Source organism: Mus musculus, chromosome 10 (assembly GCF_000001635.26).
Source record: "Mus musculus strain C57BL/6J chromosome 10, GRCm38.p6 C57BL/6J".
NCBI classification, from domain to species: Eukaryota; Metazoa; Chordata; class Mammalia; order Rodentia; family Muridae; genus Mus; species Mus musculus.
In genome coordinates this window covers 130,396,273-130,408,700 of record NC_000076.6, presented here as the reverse complement: position 1 = coordinate 130,408,700, position 12,428 = coordinate 130,396,273, and positions in this window count along the sequence as shown.

Here is a 12,428-nt window from a genome sequence, read left to right as displayed (position 1 = left end):
TCGCTCTTGCTCTTGCTCTCTCTGTCTCTCATGCACAGTAGGTAGTTTCTTTTGTAAACATTTCTCACTTAATTATGTTCACTGTGTCCAATACATTTTGGTAAGTTCTGTTTTGACATTCCATTTTATTTTGTAAAGTTTTCTTCTTGTTTGCATCTTTCATGTGATTATTATGTTGTGGTATATTGTTTAGCTTCCATGAGGTTGTACACTTTGTTTTTTCATATCAAGTTTATTAATTCCTTGAGCGTTTCACATAGTATATTTGAATCATATTCACGCTCTTTCCTGAATATTTTCTGGATCCACTCCAACTCTATCATATGTTGAAAGGAAACAAACAACAAACAAATCTAGCAAGCACACATGTTTGAATTTAAAAAACTGGGAAATGCTCTTTCATTTTCTGAGTACTTTATCAAGTACTTCAGTGACTTTCAAGTTCTTCTTCTTCTTTTTTTTAATCAATCAAGTCTAATAGTTCTTGCCCATGAATTAAATTAAATGTGTCTATGAATATGTCTGAGATACTGATAACCAGGCAGTGATTTAGTATCTTTGGTGAGAACATGTTTAAAATTGGAAGAGGTGAAATGCTTATAGAAAGGACTGCTATTAAGGGAACAAAGGAAACCTGTGAAGTTAATTCTACAGACACAAATAGAACTCAAGAAGGTGGATTCCAGAAAATCAAATAACCCCATTAAAAAATGGGGCTCAGAGCTAAACAAAGAATTCTCACCTGAGGAATACCGAATGGCAGAGAAACACCTGAAAAAATGTTCAACATCCTTAACCATCAGGGAAATGCAAATCAAAACAACCCTGAGATTCCACCTCACACCAGTCAGAATGACTAAGATCAAGAATTCAGGTGACAGCAGATGCTGGTGAGGATGTGGAGAAAGAGGAACACTCCTCCATTGTTGGTGGGATTGCAAGCTTGTACTCTGGAAATCAGTCTGGCAGCTCCTCAGAAACTTGGACATAGCACTACTGGAGGATCCCGCAATACCTCTCCTGGGAATATATCCTGAAGATGTTCCAACTAGTAAGAAAGACACATGCTCCACTATGTTCATAGCAGCCTTATTTATAATAGCCAGAAGCTGGAAAGAACCCAGATGCCCCTCAACAGAGGAATGGATACAGAAAGTGTGGTACATTTACACAATGGAGTACTACTCAGCTATTAAAAAGAATGAATTTATGAAATTCCTAGGCAAATGGATGGACCTGGAGGGCATCATCCTGAGTGAGGTAACCCAATCACAAAAGAACTCACACAATATGTACTTGCTGATAAGTGGATATTAGCCCAGAAACTTAGGATACCCAAGATATAAGATACAATTTGATAAACACATGAAACCCAAGAAGAACGAAGACCAAAGTGTGGACACTTTGCCCCTTCTTAGAATTGGGAACAAAACACCCATGGAAGGAGTTACAGAGACACAGTTTGGAGCTGAGACGAAAGAATGGATCATCTAGAGACTGCCATATCCAGGGATCCATCCCATAATCAGCCTTCAAATGCTGACACCATTGCATACACTAGCAAGATTTTGCTGAAAGGACCCAGATATGGCTGTCTATTGTGAGACTATGCCAGGGCCTAGCAAACACAGAAGTGGATGCTCACAGTCAGCTTTTGGATGGATCACTGGGCCCCCAATGGAGGAGCTAGAGAAAGTAACCAAGGAGCCAAAGGGATCTGCAACCCTATAGGTGGAACAACAATATGAACTACTCAGTACCCCCCAGAGCTCATGTCTCTAGCTGCACATGTATCAGAAGATGGCCTAGTTGGCCATCAGTGGAAAGAGAGGCCCATTGGTGGTGCAAACTTTATCTGCCTCAGTACAGGGGAACGCCAGGGCCAAGAAGTGGGAGTGGGTTGGTGGGGGAGTGGTTGGGTGGGGGAGTGTGTGTGTGTGTGTGTGTGTGTGTGTGTGACTTTTGGGATAGCATTGGAAATGTAAATGAAAGAAATATCTGATTAAAAAAAGTGGTGTAGATTCAAATGAACAACACTGCACAATGAGATTAACATCCATCACCTGAAGGCTACAATTTCATTATGGGTATGAAAATCATTTATAAAATGCAACTTCCTATAATTTTCTCCATCACCTCTCATGATTTTGGGGAAGAAGTTTATAATAATATTCACATGAAACAAATATTCTAGACAGAGCTAAATATTTTGAATACCACTGATATAGTAAAACATGTGTAATGATTGATTCATGAGGGAACTACATATGGTTGATTCCAGGTCATGAAATCTAATTCCCAAGCCACTACAATTAAGTCATGCCCTAACATTTTATTAATAATTGTTCTCTCCTTAAATCTATACTGTTTTTATGACAGATCATATTAGACCTTGATATTTAATCTTCTAAATTTTAAAATGTTTATATATGTTGATTAAGTTTTTTCTCTCCCTTAATGTTTCCCAAATCCTTCCTGTCTCTCTACTCACCCAGATTTATGTTCTATCTCTCTAAGAATCAAATGCAAATCAAAGAAACAAACAACAGCTAACTGAACAGAAAAATGGGAGTCAAGATAAACAAATGACAACCAAAAATACAGAAGGAATATTGTTAAACTCCTTTCAAGAGACCACAGTCACCCTGATAAGAAAGAGAATTTCAGATCATTTCTGTGAAATAAAATTCTCACACACTGAATTCAAGTACACATCTAAAATATTATCCGCCATGATCAAGTAGGCTTCATCCCATGGATGCAGATGTAGTTCAGTGTACAAAAATCCATCAATGTAATCCACCAAATAAACAAACTTAAAGAAAAAAAATCACATGATCGTTCTATTCGATGATTAACAAGCCTTTGACAAAATCCAATACACATTAATGTTTCAAATCTTAGAGAGATCTGAGACAGAAGATAGTACCTAAACATTTAAAAAGCAAAACGCAGCAAGTCAAAAGCCAACATCAAGTTAACTGAAGAGAAACTTGAGGTAATTCCACTAAAATCAGGGACAAAGAAAGGTTACCCACTCTCTATGTGTCTTTTCAATATAGTTTATAAAGTTAGGTAGAGCAATAAGACAACTAAAGGACATCAAGGGGATTCAAATTGGAAAGGAAAACATCAAAGTTTTGTTATTTAAAAATGATATGATATTATACATAAGTGACTCCCAAAATTCTACCAGAGAACTACTACAGCTGATTAATATCTTTAGCAAAGTGTCTGGATGCAAAATTGACTCAACAATCAGTAGCCCTTCTTTACTCAAATGATAAATGGGTTGAGCAAGAAATCTGGGAAACAATACCCTTCACAATAGTCACAAATAATATAAAATTCCTTTGTTTAACTCTATCCAAGCAAGGGAAAGAAGTATACAAGAACTTCAAGTCTTTGAAGAAAGAATTGAGAAAGGTATCAGAAGATGGAAAGATCTCCAATGCTCATGGATTGGTAGGATTATCCTGGTAAAATGACCACCTTACCAAAAGCATTCAATATTTGCAATACAATTCCAATCAAAATTCCAAGACAATTCTTTTCAGACCTTGAATGAACAGTTCTCTATCTTTTATGGAAAAACAAAACACCCAGGACAGCTAAATCAACCCTGGTACATAAAAAGAATCTCTGGAGTTATCACAATTCCTAATTTCAAGCTCTACTAAACGGCAACATTTACAAACAACAAAAACAAACAAACAAACAAACACACAAACAAAAACACATGGTATGAACTTAAAAACAAGCAGATTGATTGATGGAATTAAATGAAGACCTCAAAATAAATCCATACAACTATGGATACTTTGTATTTGACAAAGAACCCAAAAACTATACTATGTAAAAATAAAAGCATCTTCAACAAATGTTGTTCCAAGAGGATGTCTGCTTGTGGAAGAATAAAAATAGGTCTGTCTATCACCCCATAAAAACTGAAGACTAAGTGGATCAAAGACCTCAAACAGAAACCAGATACACTAAATTTGATAGAAGAGAAAATGGGGAATAATCTTGAACCCATAGTCCCAGGAAACAACTCCCTGAATAAAACACCAACAGCTCAGGTTCTAAGATGAACAATTAATAAATGGGACCTCAAGAAAGAGAAAATATTTGTAAGGCAAAATGTGCTATCGAAGGGGAAAACTGAAACCTAAAGAATGGGAAAATATCTACAACAACATAATATCTGAGAGAGAGCTGGTATAAAAAACTCAAGAAATTGGACATCAGCAAATCAAATAATCCTGTTTAAAATGGCATGCAGAGCTAAACAGAAGTCTCAACAGAAGAATCTCTATTGACCAAGAAGCAATTACAAGTTAACCTCCTTAATATCAAGGAAAGACTAATCAAAATGACTCTGAGATTCCATCCTACAACACTCAGAATGGCTACAATGAAAAACTCAAGTGACAGTGTGGGTGTTATGGAAATTCAAAAAAAAACCTAAGAAAGTCTATGTCTTAGTTAGGGTTTTACTGCTGTTAACAGACACCATGACCAAGGCAAGTCTTATAAAAAACAACATTTACTTGGGATTGGTTTACAGGTTCAGAGGTTCAGTCCATTATCATCAAGTTGGGAGCATGGCAGTATCCAGGCAGTCATGGTACAGGCAGAGCTGAGGTTTGAAGCCTTCATCCAAAGGCTGCTAGTGGAAGACTGACTTCCAGGGAAGAAGGGTGAGGATCTTAATCCCACACCCACAGTGACATACCTACTCCAACCAGGTCACACCTATTCCTACAAGGCCACACCTCCAAATGGTGCCACTCCCTGTACCAAGAATGTACAAACCATCACATTCTACTCCTAGCCCCCATAGACTTGTTCAAACACATGAGTCTCTGTGAGGCCATACTTAAACATAGCATAATGCAAAATGCATTTAGTCCAACTTTCAAAGTCCTCATAGTCTAAAGCATTCTCAACAATGTGTTAAAAGTCCAAAGTTCAAGGTCTCTTCTGAAATCCATCCAATCACTTAACTGTAATCCTCAAAGAAAGACAGGAAACCAGGTGGGCAAATTCCAAATCTGCATCTCCATGGCTGATGTCAAAGCAGTTTTCAGATCTACACTCCTTTTTCATCTTTGTTGAATGTAACAAATTTTCTCTTGGGCTGGTTCCACTCCCTGTTAGCAGCTTTTCTCAGCATGTATCCCATGGCTCTGGCATCTTTAACATCTTTGAGTCTTTCAATATTACAGCTTCTTGTTTCAGTGTCTGGGATTCCAATTGATCTTTTGGGCTCCTCCTAAGGGCTGGCATCACTTCTCCAGCTCTGCCCTCTGTAGCACTCTAAGCTCAGGTTGATCCACTTCACTACGGCTTCTGTTCTTGGTGATCATCCTATGGTACTGACATCGCCAATACACTGGGGTGTGCCACTCCAACTAGGCTTCACCAATAGCCTCTCATAGGCTCGCTTCATGGTGCCAAGCCTCAAATCCTTTGCATGACCGCTTCAGTCCTGAGCCATCAAGTACAACTGAGGCAGCATCTTCACCAATGGCCTTCCATGGCCTCTCACAGTGCCAAGCCTCAGCAGCTCTTCATAACCCCTTCATGCTTTCAAAACCAGTAACACCTTAGTGACTCTTTCCCATTACCAAGTACAGCTGCAGCAGGAGGTACAACCTTGGCTATCTCTGGAATACAGCTTCTATGTGCTCAAAGAAAACACTTCCCAGAAGATTTCACCTTATTGATGCTCGTCTCTTCTTCTTTTTTTTTCCATTTTTTATTAGGTATTTAGCTCATTTACATTTCCAATGCTATACTAAAAGTCCCCCATACCCATCGCCCCCACTCCCCTACCCACCCACTCCCCCTTTTTGGCCCTGGCGTTCCCCTGTACTGGGGCATATAAAGTTTGCAAGTCCAATGGGCCTCTCTTTGCAGTGATGGCTGACTAGGCCATCTTTTGATACATATGCAGCTAGAGACAAGAGCTCCGGGGTACTGCTTAGTTCATATTGTTGTTCCACTTATAGGGTTGCAGTTCCCTTTAGTTCCTTGGGTGCTTTCTCTTGTTCCTCCATTGGGGGCCCTGTGGTCCATTCAATAGCTGACTGTGAGCATCCACTTCTGTGTTTGCTAGGCCCTGGCATAGTCTCACATGAGACAGCTATATCTGGGTCCTTTCAGCAAAATCTTGCTAGTGTATGCAATGATGTCAGCATTTCGAAGCTGATTATGGTATGGATCTCTGGATATGGCAATCACTAGATGGTCCATCCTTTCGTCACACTACCAAATTTTGTCTCTGTAACTCCTTCCATGGGTGTTTTGTTTCCTATTCTAAGAAGGGGCAAAGTGTCCACACTTTGGTCTTCATTCTCTTGAGTTTAATGTGTTTAGCAAATTGTATCTTATATCTTGGGTATCCTAAGTTTCTGGGCTAATATCCACTTATCAGTGAGTACATATTGTGTGAGTTCCTTTGTGATTGGGTTACCTCACTCAGGATGATGCCCTCCAGGTCCATGCATTTGCCTAGGAATTTCATAAATTCATTCTTTTTAATAGCTGTGTAGTACTCCATTGTGTAAATGTACCACACTTTCTGTATCCATTCCTCTGTTGAGGGGCATCTGGGTTCTTCCCAGCTTCTGGCTATTATAAAATAAGGCTGCTATGGACATAGTGGAGCATGTGTCCTTCTTACCAGTTGGGGCATCTTCTGGATATATGCCCAGAAGAGGTATTGCTGGATCTTCCAGTAGTACTATGTCCAATTTTCTGAGGAACCGCCAGACTGATTTCCAGAGTGGTTGTACAAGCTTGCAATCCCACCAACAATGGAGGAGTGTTCCTCTTTCTCCACATCCTCGCCAGCATCTGCTGTCACCTGAATTTTTGATCTTAGCCATTCTGACTGGTGTGAGGTAGAATCTCAGGGTTGTTTTGATTTGCATTTCCCTGATGATTAAGGATGTTGAACATTTTTTCAGGTGCTTCTCTGCCATTCGGTATTCCTCGGGTGAGAAATCTTTGTTCAGTTCTGAGCCCCATTTTTTAATGGGGTTATTTGATTTTATGGAGTCTACCTTCTTGAGTTCTTTATATATATATTGGATATTAGTCCCCTGTCCAATTTGGGATAGGTAAAGATCCTTTCCCAATCTGTTGGTGGTCTTTCTATCTTATTGACGGTGTCTTTTGCCTTGCAGAAGCTTTGCAATTTTATGAGGTCCCATTTATCGATTCTCGATCTTACAGCACAAGCCATTGCTGTTCTATTCAGGAATTTTTCCCCTGTATCCATATCTTCGAGGCTTTTCCCTACTTTCTCCTCTATAAGTTTCAGTGTCTCTGGTTTTATGTGAAGTTCCTTAATCCACTTAGATTTGACCTTAGTACAAGGAGATAGTAATGGATCAATTCCCAATCTTCTACATGATAACAGCCAGTTGTGCCAGCACCATTTGTTGAAAATGCTGTCTCTTTTCCACTGGATGATTTTAGCTCCCTTGTCAAAGATCAAGTGACCATAGGTGTGTGGGTTCATCTCTGGGTCTTCAATTCTGTTCCATTGGTCTACTTGTCTGTCGCTATACCAGTACCATGCAGTTTTTATCACAATTGCCCTGTAGTACAGCTTTAGGTCGGGCATGGTGATTCCACCAGAGGTTCTTTTATCCTTGAGAAGAGTTTTTGCTATCCTAGGTTTTTTGTTATTCCAGATGAATCTGCCGATTGCCCTTTCTAATTCGTTGAAGAATTGAGTTGGAATTTTGATGGGGATTGCATTGAATCGGTAGATTGCTTTTGGCAAGATAGCCATTTTTACTATATTGATCCTGCCGATCCATGAGCATGGGAGATCTTTCCATCTTCTGAGATCTTCTTTAATTTCTTTCTTCAGAGACATGAAGTTCTTGTCATACAGATCTTTCACTTCCTTAGTTAGAGTCACGCCTAGGTATTTTATCTTATTTGTGGCTATTGAGAAGGGTGTTGTTTCCCTAATTTCTTTCTCAGCCTGTTTGTCCTTTGTGTAGAGAAAGGCCATTGACTTGTTTGAGTTAATTTTATATCCAGCTACTTCACTGAAGCTGTTTATCAGGTTTAGGAGTTCTCTAGTGGAATTTTTAGGGTCACGTATATATACTATCATATCATCTGCAAAAAGTGATATTTTGACTTCTTCCTTTCCAATTTGTATCCCCTTGATCTCCTTTTGTTGTCTAATTGCTCTGGCTAGGACTTCAAGTACAATGTTGAATAGGTAGGGAGAGAGTGGACAGCCTTGTCTAGTCCCTGATTTTAGTGGGATTGCTTCAAGCTTCTCACCATTTACTTTGATGCTGGCTACTGGTTTGCTGCAGATTGCTTCTATCACGTTTAGGTATGGGCCTTGAATTCCTGATCTTTTCAAGACTTTTATCATGAATGGGTGTTGGATTTTGTCAAATGCTTTCTCAGCATCTAACGAGATGATCATGTGGTTTTTGTCTTTGAGTTTGTTTATATACTGGATTACATTGATGGATTTCCATATATTGAACCATCCCTGCATCCCTGGGATGAGACCTACTTGGTCAGGATGGATGATTGTTTTGATGTGTTCTTGGATTCGGTTAGCAAGAACTTTATTGAGGATTTTTGCATCAATATTCATAAGGGATATTGGTCTGAAGTTCTCTATCTTTGTGGCGTCTTTTTGTGGTTTAGGTATCAGAGTAATTGTGGCTTCATAGAATGAGTTGGGTAGAGTACCTTCTGTTTCTATTTTGTGGAATAGTTTGTGAAGAACTGGGATTAGATCTTCTTTGAAGGTCTGATAGAACTCTGCAATTAACCCATTTGGTCCTGGGCTTTTTTTTGGTTGGGAGACTATTAATGACTGCTTCTATTTCTTTGGGGGATATCAGGCTGTTCAGATCATTAACATGATCTTGATTCAACTTTGGTACCTGGTATCTGCCTAGAAACTTCTCCATTTCATCCAGGTTCTCCAGTTTTGTTGAGTGTAGCCTTTTGTAGAAGGATCTGATGGTGTTTTGGATTTCTTCAGGATCTGTTGTTATGTCTCCCTTTTCATTTCTGATTTTGTTAATTAGAATGCTTTCCCTGTGCCCTCTAGTGAGTCTGGCTAAGGGTTTGTCTATCTTGTTGATTTTCTCAACGAACCAGCTCCTCGATTGGTTGATTCTCTGAATAGTTCTTCTTGTTTCCACTTGGTTGATTTCGCCCCTGAGTTTGATTATTTCCTGTCGTCTACTCCTCTTGGGTGAATTTGCTTCCCTTTGTTCTAGAGCTTTTAGGTGTGTTGTCAAGCTGCTAATGTATGTTCTCTCTAGTTTCTTTTTGGAGGCACTCAGAGCTATGAGTTTTCCTCTTAGAAATGCTTTCATTGTGTCCTATAAGTTTGGGTATGAAGTGGCTTCATTTTCATTGAACTCTAAGAAGTCCTTAATTTCTTTCTTTATTCCTTCCTTGACCAAGGTATCATTGAGAAGAGTGTTCAGTTTCCACGTGAATGTTGGCTTTCTATTATTTATTTTGTTATTGAAGATCAGCCTTAGTGCATGGTGATCTGATAGGATGCATGGGACAATTTCAATGTTTTTGTATCTGTTGAGGCCTGTTTTGTGACCTATTATGTGGTCAATTTTGGAGAAGGTACCATGAGGTGCTGAGAAGAAGGTATATCCTTTTGTTTTAGGATAAAATGTTCTGTAGATATCTGTCAGATCCATTTGTTTCATAACTTCTGTTAGTTTCACCGTGTCCCTGTTTAGTTTCTGTTCCCATGATCTGTCCATTGGTGAAAGTGGTGTGTTGAAGTCTCCCACTATTATTGTGTGAGGTGCAATGTGTGCTTTGAGATTTACTAAAGTTTCTTTAATGAATGTGGCTGCCCTTGTATTTGGAGCATAGATATTCAGAATTGATAGTTCCTCTTGGAGGATTTTACCTTTGATGAGAGTGAAGTGCCCCTCCTTATCTTTTTTGATGACTTTGGGTTGGAAGTCAATCTTATCAGATATTAGGATGGCTACTCCAGCTTGTTTCTTCATACCATTTGCTTGGAAAATTGTTTTCCAGCCTTTCATTCTGAGGTAGTGTCTATCTTTTTCTCTGAGATGAGTTTCCTGTAAGCAGCAAAATGTTGGGTCTTGTTTGTGTAGCCAGTTTGTTAGTCTATGTCTTTTTATTGGGGAGTTGAGACCATTGATATTAAGAGATATTAAGGAAAAGTAATTGTTGGTTCCTCTTATTTTTGTTGTTAAAGTTGGCATTCTGTTTTTGTGGCTGTCTTCTTTTAGGTTTGTTGAGGGATTACCTTCTTGTTTTTTCTAGGGTGAGGTTCCCGTCCTTGTATTGGTTTTTTTTTTTTTTCTGTTATTATCCTTTGAAGGGCTGGGTTCGTGGAAAGGTAATGTGTGAATTTGGTTTTGTCGTGGAATACTTTGGTTTCTCCATCTATGGTAATTGAGAGTTTGGCTGGGTATAGTAGCCTTGGCTGGAATTTGTGTTCTCTTAGTGTCTGTATAACATCTGTCCAGGCTCTTCTGGCTTTCATAGTCTCTGGTGAAAAATCTGGTGTAATTCTGATTGGCTTGCCTTTATAAGTTACTTGACCTTTTTCCCTTACTGCTTTTAGTATTCTATCTTTATTTAGTGCATTTGTTGTTCTGATTATTATGTGTCGGGAGGAATTTCTTTTCTGGTCCAGTCTATTTGGAGTTCTGTATGTTTCTTGTATGTTCATGGGCATCTCTTTCTTTATGTTTGGGAAGTTTTCTTCTATAATTTTGTTGAAGATATTTGCTGGTCCTTTGAGTTGAAAATCTTCATTCTCATCCACCCCTATTATCCGTAGGTTTGGTCTTCTCATTGTGTCCTGGTTTTCCTGGATATTTTGAGTTAGGATCTTTTTGCATTTTCCATTTTCTTTGATTGTTGTGCCGATGTTCTCTATGGAATCTTCTGCACCTGATATTCTCTCTTCTATCTCTTGTATTCTGTTGCTGATGCTCAAATCTATGTTTCCAGATTTCTTTCCTAGGGTTTTTATCTCCAGTGTTGCCTCACTTTGAGTTTTCTTTATTGTGTCTACTTCCCTTTTTAGGTCTAGTATGGTTTTGTTCATTTCCATCACCTATTTGGATGTGTTTTCCTCTTTTTCTGTAAGGACTTCTACCTGTTTGATTGTGTTTTCCTGTTTTTCTTTAAGGACTTGTAACTCTTTAGCAATGTTCTCCTGTATTTCTTTGAGTTATTAAAGTCCTTTTTGATGTCCTCTACCATCATCATGAGATATGCTTTTAAATCTGGGTCTAGGTTTTCGGGTGTGTTGGGGTGCCCTGGACTGGGCAAAGTGGGAGTGTTGGGTTCTGATGATGGTGAGTGGTCTTGGTTCCTGTTAGTAAGATTCCTACATTTACCTTTCGCCATCTGGTAATCTCTGGAGTTATTTGTTATAGTTGACTCTGTTTAGAGATTGTTCTTCTGGTGATTCTGTTACCGTCTATCAGCAGACCTGGGAGACAGACTCTCTCCTCTGAGTTTCAGTGCTCAGAGCACTCTCTGCTGGCAAGCTCTCCTCTTACAGGGAAGGTGTGCCGATATCTTGTGTGTGGACCTCCTCCTGGCCGAAGAAGAAGGCCCCAAACAGGACCTTTCCCAGAAGCTGTGTTGCTTTGGCAGGTCCCAGAAGCTGTCCAGTTCTGTGGTGCACCCTCTCACCTGTTCAGACTGAAGCTGAGGGCTTCTGAGCCAGGCGGACACCTGTCCTCTGGTCGGGACGGTGGCCAGCTGTCTGCGGCCCGAAAAGGGTGCTGCCTCAGTGGCTCTCTGGCTCCGCCTGTCCCAGAAGCTGTTCGGTTTTGTGGTGCCGCTCGTCTCTTCTTAATCACTGCTAATTTCTTAGCTCCAGCTAACCAGCATCAATTGTCCAAGTAGTTCCTTCTATTATTCATTCTAAAGCCAGAGCCACATGGCTGAAACTGCAGTGTTCTGCTGCTGGCAGGAGATGGAACATGGCCTCCTTGTTCTATTACATTACCACCAGCTTTCTTTTCTCTAACTCCTTCACTACCTAAATTGGCTGTTCTGGATCTTGCTGTGTAGATTGATCTAGAATACAGAGATCAGCATCCCAGTCTCTGGAGATTAAGGTATATCACCATGCCTGGATCTAAATTTAGCTGGGTAGGATCTTGCCCCAAAGTCCCACTCCCTTAATCTGTTTATCCTAAAACATAAGATTTTGCTCCATTTCACTTCCTGGAACCCCTTTAATACTCGAACCATATCTTTTATATTTTTCCTTTCTAAACTTGCTATGCTTGTTTAAACTTCTCTTTATAAGACTTAACCAGAGAACAAAGTCTCTGTTGAGCTTTTTTGAAACTTCCTTTATTAGTGCAATTAATCTGAGTCTCTTCACCTTAGCC